The 26079-nt window shown below is 39.4% G+C and overlaps 1 protein-coding gene and 1 pseudogene across 12 annotated transcripts in view; both read right to left on the bottom strand.

Annotated features, from left to right (window-relative positions):
* Tanc2 (tetratricopeptide repeat, ankyrin repeat and coiled-coil containing 2) overlaps positions 1–25488 on the bottom strand; it is a 320432-nt gene extending 294944 nt beyond the window's left edge. For 8 of the 12 annotated variants that reach the window (XM_039086147.2, XM_008768351.4, XM_039086149.2 and 5 more), the window contains exon 1: positions 25026–25163. The gene's annotated coding sequence lies outside the window, so the exon portion shown is untranslated. Of the gene's footprint in view, positions 1–25025 lie in introns of all 12 variants that reach the window. The other 4 variants (XM_039086155.2, XM_039086153.2, NM_001191653.1 and 1 more) reach the window with 3 other exon arrangements.
* LOC120095493 (U4 spliceosomal RNA) lies at positions 13556–13707 on the bottom strand (annotated as a pseudogene).
* Positions 25489–26079: the final 591 nt, after the last annotated feature.

Below are 26079 nucleotides of genomic sequence, written 5' to 3'. Positions count from 1 at the left end.
TTCTGAAAGGAGTTTCAAAGCTGTTTCTGAGTACTGGCTTTAAAAATCAAAATATCTAAAACATACTCACTGAGAATCACCTTGCAGTTTGTATCCTAATTCTGGAGCCCTATCTGCACACCATTAGATAATTTTTAAAAGCTTTTCCTCAATTATTTTCCTCAAAATTCTTGATTTGTCTACTTGGGGCTGTAGACCAAGGCAATTGTTAGTAATGGCTGCACTGTAATTTCATCAATCATTCTTGCACAGACACCATTACTGTTCTTAACAGGAAAACCTCATTACAGCTTGAGCAAAGCTTAAGTGTTGAAGAAAATTAAAACAAGAAAACAGGTAAGGGCTGCAACATCCTGAAAACAGAGTAATCTGATTCCCCAGATATTTATTCCTTATCTTCCAAGAAAAGTTACTCTCATTAAGCAAAAATTTTATATGAATAAAAAAGACTGTAGTTATTAGAGACATCTTAAATACCAACCCACTAGTCTAAAAGATCATCATAGTTAATTAAGATATTTCTAACTGTACTCATGCAAAATATTTACTTAAATAAGACCCAAAGGGAACAAAATTCTGTAAACAATACAAATGCAGAGAGGATGACCAAATATGTAGCTCAGTTAATATCAATGAGATCAAAACATAAAAATCTGTGGGTAAGGACTTTAAGGAAAAGTCTGGAGACACAACCGCCACCTTGCTAGCATAGGGGAAAAGCCACTATGAAAGATGATAAAGAAATATAAAGGATCTTATGCCCTTAATGACCTTGGAGAACAGTCATAAACTATGGACTGCCTATATGTTGATTTCCTATTATCAAAGGCAAAAATTAAGCCAATGTATTTAGATTTGTTATATGAGGCCAAGCACAATCCTAACTGAATATGTAAAGTCTAGGAAAAAGAACCAGGAACTAGTTCAAGAAAGGCATGTATTCCCTAGAACACTCGAAATATCACTTAACAGTAGGTGTTAACACTGGTAGTATTAAATTACTTATCAGTAAAATGATGGAATAGTGAGATGTTGGCACACATAAAACTCAATTATTAAAATTAGGTAATATAATAATTAAGATAAAAATCCAGTAAGCAGAGGATCAAAGAAGAAGTGGTTCTAGCCCTGAGAGATGTTCTTGGAGAAGTGGGAAGGAATGAGGAGTAAGCCTTCTGTAATGACAGCTTAGGCGATCCCAGGTTACCTATTCAACATGTAAGCTGCTATAACAATGCTGGGGCATGAACTGTATGAATTCAAAACTGGTGTTATAAACTTAGTGAAAAATTAAAGTTCAAGTAAGGAAGATGAGTTTAGAGAGTAAACACAAGTAGAACTGTGTATTCTAGTTTCTGTGGAGTAAAATTTTAAATTATTTTAGATTTGCTCATTTTTATTTTATGTGTATGGGTGTTTTGCCCACACATATGTCTGCCTGTTCTGCAAGCATGCAGTGTCTGCGGAGGCCAGAATAAATGAAGATCACTAAAAAGTACTTTGACTGACAGAACATGAAATTTGCTTTAAAATTAAAGAACAATATTGTGTAGGCATTGAGGGAGGGGGAAGTAGAGTATTTAACAATCTAGAATGGAAGGGATTGCTAAAATCAAGGTTCAAATTCCAGAAGCCATGAAGGAAAATTATTTAATGTATAAAAATTGTAAAACCCATAAAATAGAAGATGCCATACTGAAATCAAATAGCAAGCAAATACTTGATTGGGAGAAACCAAAATAATAGGTTGTTTGAGTTATATAAAGAACTCCAATAAATCAATAAAAATCACTAACATAAAAATATAAGCAAAACGTCCAAACCAGAAAATACAGATGATCTCACACACAAGGTTAGTTATTCAACCTTCCTAAAAGTAGGGAAAAGCCAATTTAAATAATGCTTAATTCACCTGACAAAAATCAAAGTCACAGCATCCACCATGAGCAAGAGCTAGAGACCAGGGGGTCTTCTTTCTACAACTGTAGCTGTGTGCACAGAGTGGTTACCTCTGGAAAGGTGACTTGGTCACATCTCTCAACATTTTAAATACACTCTGATATTCTTCTAGAAAGCTATTCTAGAAAAAGGGCACATGCACTAAGAAACACACAAGCACACTCACTGCAAGCATTGCTCAGTTCAAACTGCTGAAGCAGGAAAAGAGACCTGAGACACACTGGGTGGAAACACTAAGTGTGGAATACGTACAATATGATCCCTTCATGCAGAAAAGACAAACACGTATTTGTATGTACATACATACCACTGCACGACAAGATACCCAACATAAGAACCCCTTAAGGTCTGTAATTCCAGTTCCAAGGCATCTGAAGCCCTCCTGTCTTCCACTGGCATCTGCATGCACACAGTACACATACATACATTCAGGCAAAATACTCATATATGAAATATACCTTAATAAGTAAAAACATTTTAAAGTACATTCAAGTCAGATGCAGTGGCACAGCACCTCGAATCCTAGTTATTCAGAAGACTCAGGCTTAAGGACCACAAATTCTAGCCCCACATAGACAACACAGTCAATTGTATCTCAAAATTAAAATTATATACATATATGTGTGTATGTATGTGTGTATGTGTGCATATGTATATATGTATACATACACATACATACATATAGATATACTGACACTTTAGAAAACAAAAATAAAGGAAATGTTCTCAAAATAGAAGTTATGATGTTAATTCCAGAGGATAGACTCAGGGAACTGTGATCATTTCTGAAAATGTAAGAGTTTCTAAAAGACAAATAAATAAAGGAAAAAAATTTAAAAAAATATAAAGAAAACCTTTCCATGGTATAGCAGTGGGAATTGTGCCCAAGTCCTTATTTATGCATTTCATCACTGAGCTATATCCCCAGCCTCATTTTATTTTGTTTTATTTTATTTTATTTTATTTTATTTTATTTTATTTTATTTTTGAGACAGTCTTATTAAGTTGCCTGGACAGGCTTAGAATTCACTCTGTAGCAAGACAGACCTTGGATTTAAGATCTTCCTAATTCAAGTTCCCCAAGTGGTTGTGTTTAGAGGTCTGAGCCATCAGGCTCAGCCATTACAAAATAATCTTCCACTACAACATTCTGGAGGCTGAACTGACCAAGACCTACATATAACTGCAGAAGAGAGATTAAAGACCCTTGCAAAGTAATACACTTCCCTCAACACATTGCTAAAAATGTCAAAATACAAAAGAAAAATATTGTGTACTGCCTTTTCAGCATACGAGGAAATAACAAAATAAGCATATATGCTAATTTTTAAAGAAATAATTCAAGATGGATAAATCAAAAACATTTGTTGTCTAGCCTATTAAGTGGTTTATCTATAACACCTAAAGAGAGCTCTGAAAACTTGCCAGAGCAGATACCAAGTCCTTCGATAAAAAAGTTCCAACACCTCAAAACATTTGCAGCCAATGGTGGGCTAAAGTAAACTATGGTAGAATAAAGTCCCAGGAGGTAAGTAAACAGACTGATGCAGGCTCACATAGTGACTAGACAGGTGAACATGCCTTCGCCTGTCACCATTCTTTCATAAAACCGCTACTGTGTAACCAAAACCTGTGGAGGCTGAGAAGGAGAAAACAAGACAAACTAATATTTGCCACATGGCTCCAAACTCATTCACCTTTATCAGTCCTGAAAAGAGACCTAAGCCCTTTGGGTGAAACTTCTTTGCCAGCTGGTCCAGTAGTAAACTTCATGAGTAGAAGACACTACCAAGATGTTGTGGGGAAGGAAGGGTTTGGCTTCTTCTCTGGTATTTGGGTCCTCAGACAGCTTCTCTAGCGTCAAACTATTCAATATAGTGTGTGCAACTCCTCCAGTCTCCCACCCTGCTTTGCACAGCAGCAGCAGCACCAGTCAGCACCCACATTCTGGTGGTTTTATACAGGAACACTCTTGGAAAACGCCAGTATAATTTGGCACGGTGGGACGCAAGTCCTACAGCTCAACTTTCAAGGACGTTCCACCTGTGTGATAACCTCCATACAATTTCTCTCATTCAGAGAGCCATGATCGTACCCTTTCCAGCAGAGTCTAGATATGTGGAGCACTTTCTAAGTGCAGGAATAATGGTTTCTTCTTCTATCTTTATAGTCTATATTCCTCTTTCTAACCAATCTCTCACTTCTCCAATTCCCTTTTATAATTATTAATTCATTATACTAAATATTCCCCACTTGAATTACTACACAGTACTTTCATAACTGGACTCACAACAGACACAAAAGCCAAACTACATAATTCCATTATAATTCATGTACATAAAATAGAAGTCTAGGCAAAGCTAAAAGTTAAAATAAAAGGGGACTATTGGTTGGAAGGGAAAGGGACAAGTTCATACAATGAAGCATGAACAAAACTTCACTAGAAGATAAATATGTCCTTTATGTTGTTTCAAGTAACAGTCACACAGACTGTGACAGCTAGTTTTATGTCAAATTTGACACAAGAGTTATCTGAAAAGAGGGAGCCTCAATTGAGAAAATGTCCCCATAAAACTCAAGCTGTGGTGCATCTGCAATTAGTGATTGATGAGAGAGGGCCCAGCCTATTGTGAGTGGTGCTGGAGGTTCTGGGTTCTATATGAAAGCAGGCTGCATAAGCCACAGGGAGCAGGCCAGTAAGCAGCACCCTGTCATGGCCTCTGCATCAGCTCCTGCCTCCAGGCTCCTGCCGTTTGAATTCCTGTTCAGACTTCCTTCAACAGGGGTGTGGAAGTGTAAGCCAAATAAACCCTTTTCTTCATAACTTGTTGTTGGTCATGGTGTTTCATCACAGCAAGAGAAACTCTAAGTCAGATGGTATAAACAATTGTGAAAATTCATTAAACTGAACCTTACTTTATTTACCTTTTATTCCTTGTAGGTCATATCTCAATTAAAAGAGAAAAGAAGAAATCTATGGCTCCATGGAGAAATATCAGATTATAAAACAGGGCAGGAATGTGGCAGAGCCTCGAGGATCATGTTCTAGAAAGCAAGGAAGTACTGAAAATGATAATTAGGGTATACACTAGAAAATCTGTTTGAGCTATTCCATTGATTCAACAGGAAACAACTAGAGCACTAAGCCACAGAAAGGATTATAACCCACTGAGGAAAACCAACTCCACAAACACACAGACATGTGCATGTGCATCTCTACTCAGGCACACACATAAATACACACACACATAAAATAGGAAATTTTTTAAATACATAAATCGGGTAGTAGCTGGAAAGACAATTGAGGTCAAAAGAACATTGTCTTTTTAACATGAAAGAGAAGAAATGGCAGGTTAGATGAGAATGTGTTAATTAGAAAAGAAAATAATTGTTGAATTAGCATTCCTTTTTATTTTACTTATTTGATTATTGGGGTTTTTTGTTTTTGTTTTCTTTTTGGTTTGCTTGTTCCATTTTGTTTTGCTTTTGAGACAGGGTCTCTCTACATAGACCTTGCTGTCTTAAAACTCCCTCTGTAAGACCAGGCTGGCCTTGAACTTAAGAGATCTGCCTTCTTCTACCTCCTGAGTGCTGGGATTAGAGGCATGTTCCACCACAACTGGCTGAAGTGGCATTCTTAAATATACAGCAGGAGACAGCTTACTGCACAAAAAGAAGAAAGAAAGAAAGAAAGAAAGAAAGAAAGAAAGAAAGAAAGAAAGAAAGAGAGAGAGAGAGAGAGAAAGAAAGAAAGAAAGAAAGAAAGAAAGAAAGAAAACCTCTTCATCATATGTACATTTAAATGCTAGTAGATGCCTAAAAGTGGCTTCTAGTGGACTTCTCTTCAACTTTTTTCAGTAAAGAATTAAGAAAAGTCATTAGCTAAGAAGAAGAATGGAAAGTATTAAAAGTGTAAGGTGAGTGCAAAAAAACTTTGAAAAACTCACCCATTCTGCTCCTGCACTATATAACGTGATGACCTGGAAGGAATAAGGTCTTACTTGAGGTTTGTGGTCATGAATTTAAAATAAAACCAATCAGTAATGTTGTATGCTTTTCACAAACCACATTCAGCTTCATGGGTGCAGGCATGGAAAAAGTAGAAAGCTGGATTTAACAGGAATGCAGTTTTGGCTCTGTGAGGACAATGAATGAAGAAAATGTGAGAGCGGTGTATAACCCAATAGTACAAAACTGCCTCATATGTGCAAGGCCCTGGGTGTAAGCCAAAGCACTACTAAGAAACAACAGTAACAAAGTTTCTCTTTGAAGAATGAAATCAAGGGTTGTATGCTGGGATAATGAAGATTGGTTTAAGCCGAAGAGAAAGGGAGCCAGCTACCTGTAGTATAAAATGGCAACAGAATCAATGGATTAGAAATTCCAGTACAGTTAAAGGACTGTAAAATAGGGGTTACAAGGAGAAAGATGAAAAGAAATAAGCAGTGGTCAGAGAGTAAGAAGCACGAAATATAAATTATAGGGATTCTTTAGTTAGTAATAAAGAATAATTAAGTTAGAAAATGAGATCACTTCTAAGAATTAAATTCAAAATACTGAAAGAGCTGAAAAAAAATCTCATGATCAAATTACCAAAGATTAATATAAGAAATAGTACTGCTAAGAGAAAAGAAAAACAAATAAAAGAGGGTGATTGAGTAGTAACTTGGCTGACTTCCGTCTCCCAGTGCTTGGGAGGTAGTCTTTAAATCCTGGTAATTTCCTGAGTGATTCAGATGTCTTTCTCACTCATGGTAAGACTAACAGTAGTTCCTGGATAGTTCGTGGTAACAATATGACTCTAAACAGGTCTGGCTACACCAGAAAAACCAACCATGTGACTGATAGGCTGAGGCTTTGAGTCAGGAGATACCAACCTGACCAAAATAAAGAGGAAAGCTAGAGATTGAAGATTGAGTTCAACCCATAACCAGTAATTCAATTATGCCTACATAATGAAATCTCATTAAACACTAGATCCTGAGGCTTGTGTGAGCTTCTCAAGTTGATAATACTCTGGTGTACTGTCAAACATCCATGTGACAGCAGATTTGCTCTTGACTCCCTAGGGAAAGATACCACCAAATTCCCATATGGCAATCTCTCTTCCCTCTATGTATTAAAATGATTTAATCTTTAATGCTACCATAAAACTACTGCTTTCCTGAATTCTCCTGTGAATTGTTCCCATGAATTATCAAATCCAAAGAAGATAGTAAGAACTCTCAAATTTGACCAAAAATTAGGAGTGTTCAATCTCTAAATTTAAAGTCTTCTGGCCATGCATAGTGGCTCATACCTTTAATGCCAGCATTCAAGAGACAGAGGCAGGTGGATCTCTGTGAGTTTGAGGCCAACCTGGTCTACAAAGAAAGTTTCAGGACAGCTGGGGCTTCATGGAGAAATTCTTCCTCAAAAAACAAAACAAAGAAATGAAATATTAGTCTTGTGGGGAGCTGAGACTTTAATCTGTGGAGTTTGTTCTAATACTAAATAGCCAGAATCACAATTCATTGTAGGGAATGAGCCAGGAGTTACAATCAACAGGTGCTTATAAATAATATAATAATATAGCATACAGTTCAAAGCCAGAGAATTTTATAGAAAAAAGGAGAGTGACCTGAACACTGCCCACGAGGAGCAAAAAAGATATCTTTCTCTAGCTCCAGCTTTAATAATCTGAGACTTACAGGAAAGAGAAAAGGGAAAGGAGCTTCAGAGAAAAGAAAGCAATGTCTTAAGAAGAAGAAAAAAATCCCTACAGAGCATTCCAAATACTTAGTAGGTTACAAAGATGAGAATGAATAAGCAAAAGAGATCCACTAACATGGAACATACACATAAAACAGTTAAGAAGCAGTGAAATCCTAGAAGCAAGAACTTCAGGAGACATAGTAATTGTCTTAGTAATACGGAAGTGTGAGCCCTTTCCTTGTATGGAAATGACCCTTTCTTCCCTAGCTTTTGGTCAAGAAGCCTTATAGAGACATTTTTCTCAGTTGAGGTTTCCTCCTTTCTGATAACTCTGAACTTGTTGATATAAAACTAGCCAGCACAATAATCAAATGTGCCAAATAGTACAAATAGGTCAAGGGAAACAACAACAAGAAAGAATCACTGACTAAATGTGAAAGTCACTGATGACCATGATAAGCAATTTCAGAGAAAAGATGGAGGAGAAAAGCCTGACTGGAACAGTTCAAAGTATAGACAGCTGACTTTTCAATACTCTGGTAGCCATCTAAAAGCAAACAACAAAAAAGTATTTACCCATCAGTATTAGAGTGGTTTTGCAAAACAACTATTCATGTCTTTGGTATTTTCTACACTCATTCTCCCCAACTGCATCCCCCAAAATGTGCTTCAACCAAGGTAGGAAATCCCTTGAAAACCAGCAACCGTGTTTCCACTAATAAAGAAAGCTTGGGGGCTGGAGAGATGACTCAGCACGGACTGCTCTTGCAGAGGTCCCGAGTTCAATTCCCAGCAACCACATGGTGGCTCACAGCCATCTGTAATAGTATCTAATAACCTCTTCTGAAGGCAACTACAGTGTACTCATATACATAAAATAAATAATTCTTAAAAGACTTGACTTGCAGACTTCTGCTATATTAACCATCCCAGTGACATCTGCTAGCAGAGGCCAGGGTCTTCATTCTGAAGTTATAATAGTCCTATCTGGAGAAAGCAATGAATTAATTGGTTAGCTGAGGATTTAGCAGTAAAACCTCCACAGATAATGATCCCTCCCTATTACCCCAGGTACTGGTTTCCAACAAAGATGCAAAACAACTTAATGGAAGAAAGGATAATCTTTTCAACAAATGATTCTAGAGCAACTAGATATGCAGACATACAGAGAAACAAAGTTAGATCCTTACTTCACAATGGGCCCAAACGAAATTAAAACATTTATCCACATTAACATTATACACGAATGTTTATAGCAGCATTATTCATAAAAGCCAAATACTGGAAAGAATTCAAATGTCCATTTGGTGAATAGATAAACAAAATGGTACATTTACACAATGGAATAATATTCAGCAAGAAAATGAAATGAAATATTGATTCATGATCAACACAAATTAACCTAAAAAACATGCTAAGACAAAGAAGCCAGAAGCAAAAAATATATTTGTATTGGTAAACCAAAAGTGCATATTATAATCCACTTATATGAACCTCCAAAGGCCAGTTACAGGAAGAAGCAGGTCAGTGTTTGCTCCAGCAGTTTCTTTTCATTCTTTTCTTCTTTTAGTTAGATTTCAGTCATTGCTGCCCCCCATACCCCCTATCACAGTTCCTCCTCCCATTCCTCCTCCACCTTGCCTCTGAAAAGGTGTTTCCCCCATACCAGGCTTCCCCCTTCCCTGGGGCCTCAAGTCTCTGGAGGATTGAGTGCATCTTCTCTCCACTGAGGCCAGACCAGGCAGACCTCTGCTATATAAGTGACAGGTGTGTCTCACACTGGCTCCTGTATTCTACTGGTTGGTGGCTCAGTCTCTGGAAGCTCCCTGGGGTCTGGGTTAGCTGATACTGCTGGTCTTCCTATGAGGTCACTCTCCCCTTCAGGTTCTTCAATCCTTCCCCTTATTCAACCATAGTGGTCCCCAACTTCCATCCAATGGTTAGGTGTAAGTATTTGCATCTGTCTCAGTCAGCTTCATGATCTCTTTTACAAAAACTTTACACAATCCCGGTGTATAGGTCATTAAAGTGGGTATACAAATCAAAACACTCTATGATTAAAAAAAAAACCATAAAGGCATTTAATATAATTCTTTTATAATTTTGCCTTTATTAAAGACAAAGCAAATTTGTACTCTACGAAGATAGATGTGCTTGTTTATGTTTACAAAAATAACAAGGGGTTGGGGATTTGGCTCAGTGGTAGAGCGCTTGCCTAGGAAGCGCAAGGTCCTGGGTTCGGTCCCCAGCCCCGGAAAAAAAAAAAAAAAAAAACAAAATCTTGGCTGAATAGTTGACTACATGATATACGTTACCTTCGGGATTTTTCTTAACTGATCAATAGCTTTACTGTCAGTGCTAAGAATACCATTTTACATAAATATGTAGCATAAAGTGACAAAGGTACACTTAGGTCCATTTCAGAGATCGTTGGGAATTATGTCTGCACTGGCTGGTCTTGTGTCAACTTGGCACAAGTGAGAATCATCAGAGAGGAAGGAATCTCAGTTGAGGAAATGCCTCCATGAGAGCCAGCTGTAGGGAATTTTCTCAATTAGTGATCAATGGAGGGAGAGTCCCACCCATTTTGAGTGATGCCTTCCCTGGGCTGGTTGGCCTGAGTTCCATAAGAAAGCAGGCTGAGGGGTTGGGGATTTAGCTCAGTGGTAGAGCGCTTGCCTAGCAAGCGGAAGGCCCTGGGTTCAGTCCCCAGCTCCGAAAAAAAGAAAAAAAAGAAAAAAAAGAAAGCAGGCTGAGCAAGACAAAGGATGCAAGCCAGTAAGCAGCACCCCTCCATGGCCTCTGCACCAGCTCCTGCCCTGTTTGAATTCCTGTCTTCATCTGTGAACTGTGATCTGGAAGTGTAAGCCAAATAAACCCTTTCCTCCCCATCTTGCTTTTTGGTCACTGTGTTTCATAGCAGTAATAGAAACCCTAAATAAGTCTTTCTCCCAAACCAAATTCATTTAATACTCTTTTAAAGTCAATGGCTCAACAATTTTTAAAATCCACATTCTAACACAATGCAACCTAAATTGAAATACAATACTAAATTGATAATATGATGAAAATGACAGTAGGACAATATTAAAAGTCTTGTTTCCCATAATTAAACTACTGTTTTCTATGAGTACAGAAAACCATATATACAGAGAAAAGAAAAACATCCAAATCATATCATACACCTGGTCCGTTTTCTCACTTCTTCCCTTGGGGTATCCAGGTGCTGCTGTACACCCGATGGGAAAGAACAGAGCAGAGCTGAATTCTAAGGTCTGATCTTTCCATTGGGATGTCCAGGCCCTGGTGCACACATAGCAGGAAAAGATGACTGAAAGTCTGAATGGGTGGGTCAGCAGGATTCCCATCCTGCACTTCTGGGTTACAACTCTTTTGGAAAACAGCTCTTTTAGACAATAGTCAACCAAAATACCTGTGCTCTTTATTTGGCATGAACATATAAACCTTGGAAAATGGGAAGGGGTTCTTCTTAGAGTGAAATTTCACTGGCTGAGGTTTAAGGTACTGGGGATACCTCATCTGCTTGGAAAGGCACTCCAGGAAGTTGAACCTGGATTTTCACCAAGGATTACAAGACATTCCTCGGGTAGAGTGGCTGTGGGGCTCCCCAGATACATTGGCAAAGACAAGCCCTCCTGACAAAGGGAATCCTCCATTTTGTGCAGAGCTCAAAGAAGCTGTCCCAACAGGGTAGACTACCACCCTTTAAACAGCAGGATCTTCCAACATACAACAATATCAAATGTAAGTCAATATGTCAGACTGTTCACTGGAGTTCACTGCTTTCATGGCATGTACACTCCAAAATGCACAAGTTGTATGTTCAAAACCAAGGTTGTAATGAAGTGATACAATGAGCAAGCCTACTGAAATCATCTTGGATTCATGATACATTGAATTTTGATTCATTTTTGGTTGCTGTATGTTCAGAAATGTTTCTTATGTTTCTTAATGTTGTTAAATTTTTCATGATCCCTACATTCACTCTGTAACCCCATATGGAATCATGATCCACAGTTTAACATAGCCTACAGGAACAGTAGCTGAGTACGAACAAGTTAAAGAAAATTTTCTGAGGTGATTGAAACATTCTAAAATTAATTTGTGATGACTGCTCAACTCTATACATTTATCAGTGAATCATTTAATTATACATTTAGAAGAAAGCTATAAAAAGAAAAATATCAGACAGGGGAATAAAGATAACTTATTATCCTTCTGTGACATCTAGTATAAATGGAAGAAAAAATGGAGGATGGTAGATAGAAGAAATGATCATGGGAAAGTCTCTTTAAACTTTTTTTTTTCTTTTTTTTGGAGCTGGGGACCGAACCCAGGGCCTTGTGCTTGCTAGGCAAGCGCTCTACCACTGAGCTAAATCCCCAACCCCAAGTCTCTTTAAACTTAAAGGAACTGGAATGTTTTTAAGCTATTAGCAGTGGTCTAGGAAAAAAAATACAGAACAATGTCCTTGAAAAGGTAGGAAAGCAAATGTACTTTGGTGGGCAACTGAAAGGAACAGCCTTTGGAAAAAGGAAAGATGGTTAATTCATGGCTAACGCTGCAAAGGCACAGGGGAGAGGGAGATTGTTTCTATTCTTAGTACTGAGAGGAATTTGGTGGAAAGAAAATGCTGGAAGTCTGAGGTCAAGGAAAAAAACGTAACCACTTATGTGAACACGAATATAAAAGAACCAGAGTAATATAGGAGAGCTGGGCAGTACTAAATTAATTTAAAGTTGTTGGAGACTGAGCAGTAATTTAAGTCTACAAAGTTATTCTGTTCCAGCAATCGTTCCTTGTAAGCATATAACCATAAAACAGATAGCACAGTACTAACTGGCATTATGTTTTACAGAGTAAGAACAACCAAAGGTGAGGGTCCAAATGGGCTGAACACAGATTCAAAAGAACAACTATGACAGGCAGAGAATCCAGCTAGCAGAAAAGAAGTGAAAGACAAATGAGTGTTATGGGGTGGAAAGGGCAATAATGAAAGGTTACTAGTAGAACCTGAGGATGCAGCTAAGTTGGTAGAATATTTGCCTAGCATTCAGGAAGCCCTGGGATCGATCCCTACCACCACATAAATGTGTATGTGATGATATGCATCTGTAAGCCTAGCAACTTGAGAAGGGGAGGAAAAAGGATAAGAAGTTCAAGGCTAGCCTGAGCTATCTAAGAGTCTCTTCAAAAACAATAAGGAGTACCAATAAAGTAAAAGAATTCATGTCACTGGGTACTATGCTAGTTTGTTTTTACCATCAATTTGACACAATTTGGAGTCACCTGGGAAGAGGGAACCTCAAGTAAGGAGTTGTCCAGATAGACTGCCCCGTTGGCATCACTATGACTGATCATCTTGACTGATGATTAATGTGGAAGGGCTGAGCTATCTAGGAAAGCTAATTTACCATGGACAAGTGAGCCTGCTAGTAAGTAGCACTTCTCCATGATTCCTGCCTTGAGTTTCTGACTGGACTTCCGTTCTTCATTGACTGTGACCTGGAAGTATTAGTCAAATGAATCCTTTCCTCCCCACACTGCTTTTGGTAAGAATGATTTATCACAGCAACAGAAGATCAGGTACTGTAAGTGAGCACAAGGAAAGCCTTTGAAAACAGGATTCAGACCAGCATTTCCAGGACAATCTGTACAGAGGACAACAGGGTGCTTGTTAAGGATTATCACCAACACCATTCACAGCAGTCTCTGGGATGCTGTGGGTCTGCACTGCCAGATATCAGGCTCTAGTGCAGGTCAGCAGTAAGAGACAAAGCATCAACAAAAACCCCCAAAGATTCCAAAATAAGCACCAGTCTATCAACGTCAAAGACCAAAGAATTGTATAAAACGAAATTGTCATTCTCAGGGGCAGGCGTGCTCATGGCATTGTCTACAATTACAAAACCTGCCAACTTCCCCCAAGATAGTAATATAGTTTTAAATCTTACAACTTTAGTCGTTTTTAATTAGCAATAATCGCGCCTCGGATAAACCTCATTGGCTACGATACTGCCACTGCGCAAAGCTACAACTTTAGTCATTTAATAAGATGTTTTATAGTTTTTATATTTTAATGTCCTTGCCTCCTAGAATAAACCTACCTGATCATGTTATACTGTCTTTTAAATGTATAACTGGACTTATTTTATTACTACTTTATTTAGAATGCTTGCTTCTCTGGTCAAAAAAGTGGACTAAAAACCCCAATAGTTAATAATAGTGAACCAAAAAAACCACCTTTAACATCCATCAGTTGGATAATAAATGATGGTGCTATGAGCTATAAGAACTCAGCTTTTTAAAATCAGAATTCCACTTACTAAACCAGGAAAGAGAGCTCTGATAGATGGCTAAATAAATAATGTAAGTCACTGAGCAATGTAAATAATATGATCCTCTATTTAACTGGAAAAGCTTATAAATGTATGTGTATCTGCTTATATACTTTTAAACAAAAAGATCCAAATATCTGCTAATGTCTATTGCCACAGGAATTTAAGTAGAAAAGGGAAGGCTCTAAGAGAGGAAAATATTAATATTTTATTTACCCCTTGTTTGTTTATTTTAATGGTCATAGTCATATATTTTTTTAAAAAATCAGAATAGTGTGGAATACCCATTGCCTATCATAGTTAATAAAAATTAACAGCTGTTTACAACTATTTTTAAAATGTGCAACAACATAACGGAAACTGCATAAAAGTGATCTTTCTGAAGGGCATTAAGTGATATGTTTTCAAGACAAACTTTACTAGAACTTCTTATGTAGCCAAGAATGACTCTGAACGTTGAGTTCTTAACCTCCAGCCTCCATCTCCCAGGTGCTGGGACTACAGGGCTGCACCAGCACACTGCTTATGTGGTGCTGGGGTCAAAACCAGTGCCTCACGCACCCTGGGCAAGCACTACCAACTGAGAGACAGACACTGCCAACCCGAGACAAACTATACTTTTATTTTAAAATTCGTACAAAAGTATTGATTTATGCAGTCATTCTCCCTCTCACCTTGCCTCCCCCCACCACTTTCCATGTCTCTCTCCCCTCTCTTTCTTCTCTTACCAAAGACTGAACGTAGCACTCCACTACTGAGCTATATTCCCAAAATTGAGATTCTGAGCAACTATCCATACCACAGAAAAAAGACCAAAAGTTTTTCAGGATATTTTTATATAGTGGATTGTATTTCTGTTGTCATTGTTAAGTAAGGGCTACAGAAGTAAATGCTTTAAGCAATTCGCCTTGTCTAATCATATATACATATATATTTTAGAAAAACAGAATAACTACAAAAACTATCCACCTGGGTCAGTGGCAGGGAAGCACTGGTAGGAGAGCAAAATCCAATCACTCAAAATATAAGGACAGATGTCTGTAAAAGCTGAAAACATTTACGTGACTGAACTGGGGAAACTATCGCCTGCCTCACTGTGTCAGGAAACACTGTGCTCTCGCTCTCACTTAGATCATTCCATCCTACCACCATAGAACTGAACTGTAGCTTGCCTTTGCTATATTGTGGGCTCTTTTTGTCCCACCTTCATACCTCAGTTTCACCCTATCACCAGATGAGAGAGAAAGAAGGTTGGGGGAGAGGGTGAATTCCCTGAATCTAGTTTCTTTCCTATTGTTTCTTCTTTGAGCCTGACTACTAACAAATGCCAACCAACTGCCCTGAACCACCAACCACTAACCACAGCCTATCAGGCCTAGCATTGACATACCCTCTTAAAAGTTCCCAGAATTCCAAGTGTCACACAATCACAGAAGTTATCAGTAGGTGGCAAAACCATGCCTAAGCTAGAGCACGAGGTAAATCAAAACAGTCCCACATCTCCACACCTGGGATCAAAATAAAAACATTCTTATAATATTTCTGTGGTTTTTAAAGAAACCAAAATTCCAGAATTGTCTCTTCATAAAACCCTGTCAAGGTAAGTTTTCTAAAAAGTCCTTCACAGCTGGTGAGTGACAGAGCAATAATTCACACCTGTTTTACTAGTTTAAAAATAATGTATGTTCTTTCTACTACACAACTGGTCTCTTTTTGCAGAAAGTTAAAGCTGCTTCCTTTGTTGTGTTGTTTATTTTAAACAGGCTCTTACTATGTAGTGTAGGTTAGCCTCAAGCTGCTGAGTACTGGGATGACAAACAGGTTTATACCTCTATACTCCAGTGAAGGCCTTTGAAACTGAACATGATTCTTAAGTAGTCTTGTCACTTTTTAATACGAGAAATATCTAACAACTTTCAAAGAAAGTCTCTCTTCCTCTTTAAAACCCTAGAAAAAGGAGGCTGGAGAGACCACTCAGCAGTTAAGAGCACTGACTGCTCCTCCAGAGGTTCTGAGTTCAATTCCCAGCAACCACATGGTGGCTCACAACCATCTGTAATGGGATCTGATGTCCTCTTCTGGTGCATCTGAAGACAGCGACAGTGTATTCATATATATAAAATAATAAATAAACAAAAAAGACTAGAAAAAGAAGAAAGATCAATGGTAAAGCAGGATTTGCAAATAGGCAATTGACAGTAATTATTTTTTTATGTGCCTTACTAAGTCTTTGTTCCTCTGGTCTACAAGAGCTAAATGTCTTCACCACCACCCAACTTTAAAAGCCTAAGGAACACTACAGTTCCTTAGCACTGACACAGAAATGGCCTTCTAGAACATAGCAAATTACCTATTAAGCCTCCACAGACCAGTAACTAGAAATTTCTGGAACATTCCCCATCTTCCATACAAGATTAAGAACAAAGGTTAAGAAGACACAGCCTTCATTTTGGCATAAATATTTATTAAGATCTGAAGTAGATTCTCCAAGTATAAAGTGACTAAACCATATACTATCTACACACTCTTTCCAAGTTCAATAAATATAACCTAATATAAATAAATCCACAGTTTACGGTGTGCTTCTAGGACAATTAAAAAATCAGACCATGTTCCTCCATGCCTATCTTTAAGACCAGATAGATATGTTCATAAATTTAAGATGAAGAAATGTGTGTCTACTGCTTCAAAGATATTTGCAACAAATAAAGGTCACACTTTTCCTTGTAAACTTTATGTCTAAAATCTTGCTAATATTTATAAAAGTTAACATTTGGGGGCTAGGGAGATATCTTGGCAGGTAAAAGCATAAAGAGCAGTGTTCAGATCCCCAATTCCCAGGGAAATGCCAGGCAGGGATAGTGGCCTGCTTGTAATTTCTACCATGTGGGAGGAAGAAACAGGATCCTTGGAGCAAGCTGGTTAGCTAAACTAGCCAAATCAGCAAGATCTGGGTACAAATGAGAGATTGCCTCAGTATATAATAAAGTAGAAAATAATCAAAAAAGACACTCAACATCAACTTCTGCCCTCCACAACCACCCATGCAACCTGCCCACATATATATAATACACACACATGCAGTTACCACACACACGTAAAAATGCTTTAAGTCTAAAATTTTAAATGAGCATGTAAATCATATAAACTTTCTCACAACGCCTTTCTTTGTCACAAAGGAAAACAGTAAACTGTAAACAGTAAAACTTTAGAAAAATGGAAATACGAGTTAATATGCTACATGTTTTTAACTATATTTTTCAGAGGTGGGAGTAATATAGGACACAGAAAAAACAATATGAAATTTCTAACTTGGGCTTAGTGGTACATGCCTTTAATCTCAGCACCTGATCTCTATGAGTTCGAAACCATCCTGGTCTACACAGTCAGTTCCAGGACAGCCAGAGCTACAGAGAGATCCTGTCTCAAAAATACAAAAAACAAAACCAAAACCATTAAAAAAATAGTAAATTTCTGCCCTCAACTTAAAGAGAATAGTAATAAAAAATCTGAAAATACACATGGAAGGAGTCAATAAACACCTAAGAAAAATGACACACCCTAAAAATGCTCCCATTTTTTTCAAAATAACTAATGTACTTTCAACCCTTGTTATATATTACAAAGACAAATATCTACACAAACATATATACATAATAATTTTTTATGAAAAATACACAAGAAACAAGTCTAAGCAGAAAAAACTATTCTATGTTCCAAACTCTTCTCTGCTTGGGACACTTCTTTCTTTCTTTTTTCTTTTTCTTTTTTTTCTTCCTTAAGACAGAGTCTCATTATATAGCTGGCTAGGCTACACTCACTCTGTAGACCAGGCTTAACATCTCCTAAGTGTTAGGATTAAAGGTGTCTACTACCGCAAATGGTTGTGCTCGGAATGCTTCTTTAAGAAAAAAACAAAAACACAGAATGACTTCAGAGTTACATGTATTAAGAATGACATATAGCCCAACGGCAGTGGGGGTTGGGAGGGGCAGCACACACCTTTAATTCCAGCACTCAGGAGGCAGAGGCAGGCAGATCTCTATGGGTTTGAGGCCAGCCTGGTCTATAAAGTGAGTTCCAGGACAGCCAAGGCCTCACAGAGAAACCCTGTCTCAGTTTAAGGGACTGGGAGGAGGGGAGACATGGGGCACACCACATGTTATAAAGAAGTACAACAGGGGATTTTCAAGTAAGCAGTACTGAGGAAAAGTAGTAAATTTCCTCAATAAATGCAAGCAGGTATTTTCTGTAAAAACCTAACAGACATATATAACTCCTAACAGTCAAAAAGAACACTAAGGGCATAGACTATAGAATAAACCAAGGAATGGCAAAGTTTTTAAAAAGTAAATATTTAGGCTTTGTAGGCCATACGGTCTCTATGGCAACTACTAGACTCTGCTGTTGACCCAAAAACAGCCACAGCCAATATGTAACCAAATGAGCATAGCTATGCCGCTTAAAAAAAAAATCTAAAAACTATTCTTACCTTGAAGGACACATAAAAATAGATGATACACTAGATTTAGCCCACAGTATAGTTGGTCAATCTCTATAGTACATAAGAAAGTAATCTGGCTCAAGCTCACACAGACAACCTTCTAATCTTTCTCCTAGGAAATATTTTTTCTTTTTTCTTTTTTTCGGAGCTGGGGACCGAACCCAGGGCCTTCTGCTTGCTAGGCAAGCGCTCTACCACTGAGCTAAATCCCCAACCCCAGGAAATATTTTTTTAAAAGGACAAAATTTGGTTACCTGTAGAGACAATCTTAATTACAATCTAAGTTATTAGTCAGAATATTTAGATTTAGGTATATGTATGCATACTGTTTATACTATCCTGAGACAGGGTCTTGTCATGTAGCCCTGGTTGTCCCAGAAGTCCCTCTGTAGACCATGTTGGCTTTGAACTCACATAACTCCACTGCCTCCCAAATGCTGGGACTAAAAGCAAGTGCCACCATGCTGGCATGGGATGACGTTTCAATCTGACGTTTCAATCTGTTCTCAGGAAGTGGACAAGGAGTACCCACTATGCACTAACTATACTGATGCAAAATACAAGTTGAAAAGGCACAGGTCCTGCCTAAAGAAATCTAACAGGTTAGCGATGAGGCAGTCACATAGAGAAGACAGAATAGCACACTCAAACCCAACTAGATGAATAAGAATAACTTTCTTCACTCAAAAGATTCTGTTTTAGGCCAAGACGTTAAGAATTTGCCCATAGAACAAAGGAAAGGGGAGGGGTAGTACAAGGCAAAGAGACCTTTATACAAAATAAAATATGAAAATTTAGGAGATTTTTATATATTAAAGGAATTCAGAATTACTGAGTAACTTGAAGACAAATATGACAAGTAGTAAGTCAAAAGATGCAAGGAAAAGCCATTAATTAACTCGTTGATTGCTAAGGAGCTCCCATTTGATTTTTTTTTTCCTCTAATGAGGAGCACTAAAGTTTGAAGAAACTAAAATGAACAGCTAAAATTGTAAGACTGTCATTCTGGGGCTGGGGAGATGGTTCAATGGGTAAAAGCAGCTTCTGTGCAAGCATGAGGACCTAAGTCTGAATCTCCAGCACCCTTAGAAAATACAAGCTATAGCCACATATACCTGCACCTCAGCATCAGGAGAGAGAGGCAGATGGATCCCCAAAGTTGGCCTGGCAAGGCTAGCCTAGCCAAAAAGGCAAGCTTCCAGTTCAACGAGACATTTTATCTCAAGGGAAAGAAGAGGGCACCAGAGGAAAACATCCGCTGCCCTCCTCTGGCCTCAACATGCACAGGTGTATACTTCATATCCATGTGTATGCAACACACACACACACACACACACACACACACACACACCCCATTCCTACTATCACCACTAACAGAGGGGGGTGCAGATATATCACTCTGACAGCAATGTGGAAGGACCTACAAAAGAAAGGCACATAAAGAGTAAAGCAGTCTTCCAGGCAATCTGATTTTTTTTTTTTTTTTTTTTAGCACGCCAAGAAGACTGACTAAAATGCAATAGCTTAATTTAGGCGACTGATAGCAGACTAACTTGAGTTCTAATAAAAAGACACTAGAGAGGTTGTGTTTACCATTACTGGAAAAAAAATAGAAACTGATTCTATGGGGAGAAAAAAAATAAAGTGTGATAAAGACTAGCATCAGCCTAATTCCTTTGTCTCTTAAACTTGATCATATTTATCATCGACTAAAGAAGGACAGACAGAAGCTGAAGACAGCAAGATACGTTGGTGTGGCCCACAAAACTCCTTTGATCCTTTCATATCCACAAACACAGCTTTCAAATGTTCTCTTTGGGGTGGAGATAGAGATGTAACTCAAAAACACTTGCCCAGCACATAAAATGGCCCATGTTTCTGCACTACAACTCAAAAGCAAATGACCTAACAAGAGAAATGTGCTTCTGGAAATAATTATGGTACTACAATTACTTAGAACTTTCTGGAGTAATATTGTCCCTCCTCTTTCCACATCCACAACCTGTGTACGTGTCTGAAACTCAGACACTGAGTTCTTGGCTCTCCATCTACAATTTCTTTGATCATAAGACTCACAGTAAGACATTCTCTAAGAGAAAAATGAACTCTGAATAGAAAACACATCTTCTAAGCCTTAAACTTTCAATGTTTCTCTCCACAGCTTCAAGAGCCCACAGACACAGCTTATCCCTGAGTGGATTTTATTCTCCATTACCTTAGCTCCTTGTTCTGGTTTGGTTTGGTTTGGTTTTTGTTGTTGTTGTTGTTGTTGTTGTTGTTGTTGTTGTTGTTGTTTTGATCTTAAATAACTTTCATTTAGTATGTTACTAGAAAACGTGCAATTCAAATAAGCCAAGAGACAGTCTTCATAATATAATAAAGCATAAAAATTTATTTTTACAGTATTATCTTCCTATCAAATAATAGTATTTCATGACTGTAGGCATATTAAGCAAATATTTAAAAAGTTATCAATTAATTCACAGAGAAAAAAAGAAATGTCTAATACTTAAGCTAGCTTCCAGTATTTGCTACCTTGCTCAGATTTGTGTTAGAAAAATAAACAGCCACCTGTACCAGCTTGCTCTAAGTACTAGAAAGGAATCTGGGTACCATCAGTAAAAATATTCTCCTTAACTTTGGGTGATTCTGAATCTGAACCAGTATAATTCAGCTAGAGTACCCAAGTAGTTTCCCTCAGATTTTAACTGTATTTCAAGAAGAAAAAATAATATGACAAAGAATCTTATACATTGTAATGCATAATTATTACAGTATACATTCAGTATCAACCACTTCAGTATTTCCCTTTGGAACTCCTGTTATTAGTATATTCCTATTTAGAGTCCACTTCCTTCTTCATTCAAAAAATCATAATTATTTAGGAAATACTAACGGGATAAAGTCAACTATAGCAAGAAAGGAAAGCTAGCATGGCAGGAGTAAAATTCAGTGGTGAAGTGCTGGGAGTGTAGCTTAATATAAAGAATATACGCCTAGTAAACACAAGGCCCTGGGTTTAATCTCTAGCACCACTGGAGGAAAAATATTAATAACAGCCAGACAAAGCGGCACATGCCTTTAATAATATCTATCACTATGGACGCACAACAGAATGGATAAGTCAGTGTCAACTGGGGCTGTTTCAAAAAAAAAAAAAGTCAATGATACTATCATAAACCACTGAAGGTTTAATAAATTTTTACAGTAAAAATGCAAACCAAATTACAAGTAAAATATTATCAGTACAAACTTCAAGTCTATCAGTACAAGTCTAAGTCTATATTTCAATCAATTTCTTGAGGATAAGAAGTTATATAGTTTTATATCCTGAAATGGTTTGTCCATAATTAATACGTTAAATACCCATAATATCAACAAATGTATATCAAAGTAAAAGAGTGTTTGGTTACATGAGCTATGTGAGACATAAGGTAACCAGAAAACATTTCTGTGAACAGAATGGCAGAAATGATTTGCAAAGAAAACAATTATCACAGTCGTGAGAGATGACAGCCTACTTTCTAAACGAGTGAGGCTATGTGAGGAGTGTGGAGTGCACTATTGTTCTTTGTGCTTTATTCGTCTTTGTGCATAAGTAATACCTATAAAACCATGGTTTAAGTGCTAAGAAAAATCTGAGCAAACATTTGTTTGGAAGAGTTGATTATTCAAAAGATCCAACCCACTTTTGCTAATCCCATTAAAACAAAGATCCTAAAATGTAAGTATGTAGGAAAAATAATTTCTTCTTGATTTTCCAAATAAACTTAGCAATAAAAGTTTACCCGTCCTTTTTTTAGAAATACCATGAGGTATATGTGTGTATCAAACTACCTGCATGTAACTTTTTATCTCTAAAGATCCGCCTCAAAGAAAACATGGCTATAGATATGCCTTTAACCACATGAAAAGTTCTGAATAAGAAAACTTATTGCTTATAATCACAGAAAAAGAATTTAAAAACAAATACCTAAAAAGAAATTTTTCACTATAATCATTCTTTACATAGGTGTAGACAGTTTATCCACAGCTGAAGTATTTGCTTTGTGATGGATCTGTGCATTTTAAGCCCAGTACATCTTGTCAATCCTAACGTGAGGGGACAATCCAAGAGAGTGATGAAGGACAGTCTGCAGCCAGAGTCTGGAGGCAGAGTTTCTAAATTGAAACAGCATTTCCAATTCCCAGCTACATAATCTTTGGCAAATTGATCTGTTTCCATTTCTCCTGGGTAAAATGGAAATAACAATATATACCTCAAAAGGATTTTGTAACTGTATAAACAATGTACAGGACTGGCACAAAGTGTGTGCTATATAAATGTAACCTATTACTAGAAGTAATAGAATCCCAGGTTCTAGAACATACTGTAAACATTTTTAGCAATCAGAATCGACTAATATCACATACTATCTAAAGGGACGTTAAATCTCAGACCTGGCTAACATATGTTCCTAGCCATGCACTTTAAAGTAAACAAGTGATTAATCAATCTGCATAGCCACTCCAGTGATAAAGAACGGTCTGAAGACTGTTTCCCAAAAGTGCAGCTATCAATTTCTTCCCTTACACAAGGGGGCAGTGAGAACAAGAAAAGAACAGGGTTCTGCAACACCTCTTCCTACAGACAGTAGGGGGTGGCAGTACATATATGGCTTACAGTCAGAACAAAACAGGAAGACCCAACAGAACTAACTGCTCTTTATTCTCTTCTGGCCTTCTTCTCTCTTTAGCCTCAACAGAGCCTCAAGGTAAGGGAAATATATCTACAGAAAAGACTAAAATTCAGAATTAATCAAGGAAAATCCAATTTCGATTTTGAAGGAAATGATCCCTCGATGAATGAATCTAGAGTCAGGGCAAAGCCAATCAGTATGAATTTTCAGATATCTGGGAAATCACTATAATAAAAACAACATTCACACAGGTAATTCGATTTATAGGAATTCCAACATAACACACTAAAGTGTCATTAATAATTAAATACATCCTGGTGAACGCATCAGATAGTTCTGCTTTTGTTTCAGTTACACAGATACTCAATGTATACACATGTTATTTTTACATAGCTCATCTAGCTGTCTTTTGTTACTTTTGAAATTACAGTATGTTCTGACAATTTTCTCCAAACACAGATGTTCTTAAATGAAGTCACAGCGTTTTGCAGCATGTGGACACACACACACACACACACACACACACACACACACACACACACTTAGAAAGATGGGGTTGAGGGAAGGAGGAAGAAAGATAAGGAACAGTTGTTTCATTTGTTTTTGGTTTTCCCTCGAATCCCTAATATGATTTACCTGGTAAACGCTACAAGGAACACTACATTGACAGTGTCCATGTTGCTGCGTTTTATGCCAATTTACTGTATACCGTTTTTATCTTATCTCATCATCCCATCTCAACAGCTAAAACATACCAGAATATTCCACTATTGCCAGTCTCTGTAATTAGCCACTGCCATAGCTTTTGGCTCCAACCCTTCCAAATGCCTGAAAATTTATCCCTTTTGTTCACCATATTGTTTTGTTTTCCTTGTTCCACTTATTTTCACCTGTGTAAAAGCCAAGGCACGGACACAGATGAAAAATCATTCCCTTTGCCTAAGGATCCTGAGCACACAATTGTGGTCAGGATGCTTGGCTTGGTTGTCTTTTTTTGTTTGTGGGGTTTTTTGTTTTCCTGGAGAGAAGCAGAGAGAGAAGGAAAGACATCCAATCTTTTCCTAATGCTAATGATCATTGTTTATGTTTTCTGGGAAACATTTTAAACATTCCACACCTGGAACCGAGAGACAGGCTACAATTGCATGGGTGCTCTACCTGCTGATGACAAAACCTGAAATGATTTTTGCCCAATTTTTTTCTTTCCCATCTCACAACCAGACAATCTGCTTTTTTTTTTTTTTTTTTTTTGCTTTCACGTGGGTACTTTCCCTATGTCAAAAATCGCAGCTCCTCTCGATCTCCTACGACAGAATATGTAGCAAAGAGCCCTATTAGTCTTTTATTATAGTACACCTCCTTCCCCAAAGGAATTATTCATATCCCTAATAACACTTCTTCCATGCATTTCTATGCCACGGAGGCCAGCCTAGCCTGTGCCTTTACCTGGCACATTTCACAACTACTTTTATGCTGCATTCAGGGACACATTTTGCAACTCGTTCTGCACCACATTCCCTGCCACGTTTAGCAATCTGCCTCGCATCTCATCCCGGTCCCCGTCATCCAAGACTCTCCAGGTACCCAATACCAAGACTAACCTCGGTGACAGCCAAGTGGCAGACCCCAGGAGTCCTCCGAAGCCGCCCTCGATCCCACATTCAGAGGCAGCCTGCCTTCCCCACGCCTTCGACACCGGAGGCACTTCACTGCCCGTTTCCCTGTCTCCCCGCTCGCCCCAGCCCCAACCCCGCAGCTGAGGCGTCGCAAGAGAACGCCCCTGTCACCTCACCCTTACCGACCCTTCTTCCCTGCTCCTCCAGCCCTTACCTGCCGCTCTGAGGGGCGCGGCGCACCTCGGGGTCAAGCCCGCGTGCCAGTGGTCTCCGGTGAGGACCGCACGGCCCGCGGACGCCCCACGGAGGATCCGCGCCTCAGTCGGGCTCGGCGGGGCCTCGCGGCCGGCGAGCGCTGGCAGCCCGCAGCGGTCCTCCTGTCAGCGGAGGCGCGGGGACAGGCTCGCCCCTCAGCACCGCGGCGGCGGCGGGCGCCTCGCTCCGCCTCGCGCGCGGCACAGCCGGGAGGTGAGCGCGAGGGGGATGGGAACGGGGGCGGGGCCGCCCGAGGAGGCGCGCGGGGCGGCGGAGGGAGCGCGGCGCCTGCCGCCTGGGGCCCCGCGCTAGCGGCGCTCGCAGCTGGCCGCGCTGGGCGGGCGGCTGGCGCGAGGCGGCTGTGGCCAGCGGGCCCCGCCGGAGCAGCGCGCGCCCAGCAACCCGCGCCCGGCCGGCCGCTCTCTAGCGCCGCCGCCGCGCCGGGGGCGTCGCACCCTCGGAGGCCGCCCGCAGCCCCGCCCCCTCCGGGCCGGGTTGGGGAGGAGCGCGAGCGCGGAGGGAGAGCGCGTGCGTGGGGGCGCGTGCGTGGTGGAGCGCGCGCGCCCCCGCCCCCTGCCCCTCCACGGCCTGGGGGTGGGGAGGCGTTGCGAGAGAGGATGGTGGTGAACCCCCGCGCTGCGCTGACAGAGGGGGCCCTGGCGTTGCAGGACGTGTAGGCATTTCTGGTTTCCTCAGGGGGCTTGGGCTGGTGGGGTCGAAGGCATTTGGTGAGGAAGAGGAGAGGAAGCTCAAGAGCTGACAAGGCCCTGAAGAGTTTGGCCCCGCCCTCGGGATGATGTCACTCTCGAGGTGGCTGCTGCTGTCACGTGCGCCCACTTCTGGGGGCCTTTCCTCCTCCTTTGATAGCCCGAACGTTCCTCTAGACTGTCCCCCACTTTGGTCACCACAGGCACACGTGTCACTCAAAGTCATCGACGCCAACAAGTGTCAGTTATTCCTCTCCTGCTTCTCAGTGGCAGCGTGTAGACTGCTTTCAGGATGCCACCGTTGCC

The sequence above is a fragment of the Rattus norvegicus genome, chromosome 10, assembly GCF_036323735.1.
Source record: "Rattus norvegicus strain BN/NHsdMcwi chromosome 10, GRCr8, whole genome shotgun sequence".
NCBI lineage: Eukaryota > Metazoa > Chordata > Mammalia > Rodentia > Muridae > Rattus > Rattus norvegicus.
Note: the sequence above shows the minus strand (reverse complement) of the source record. Positions and strands in the feature narration are given on the sequence as shown.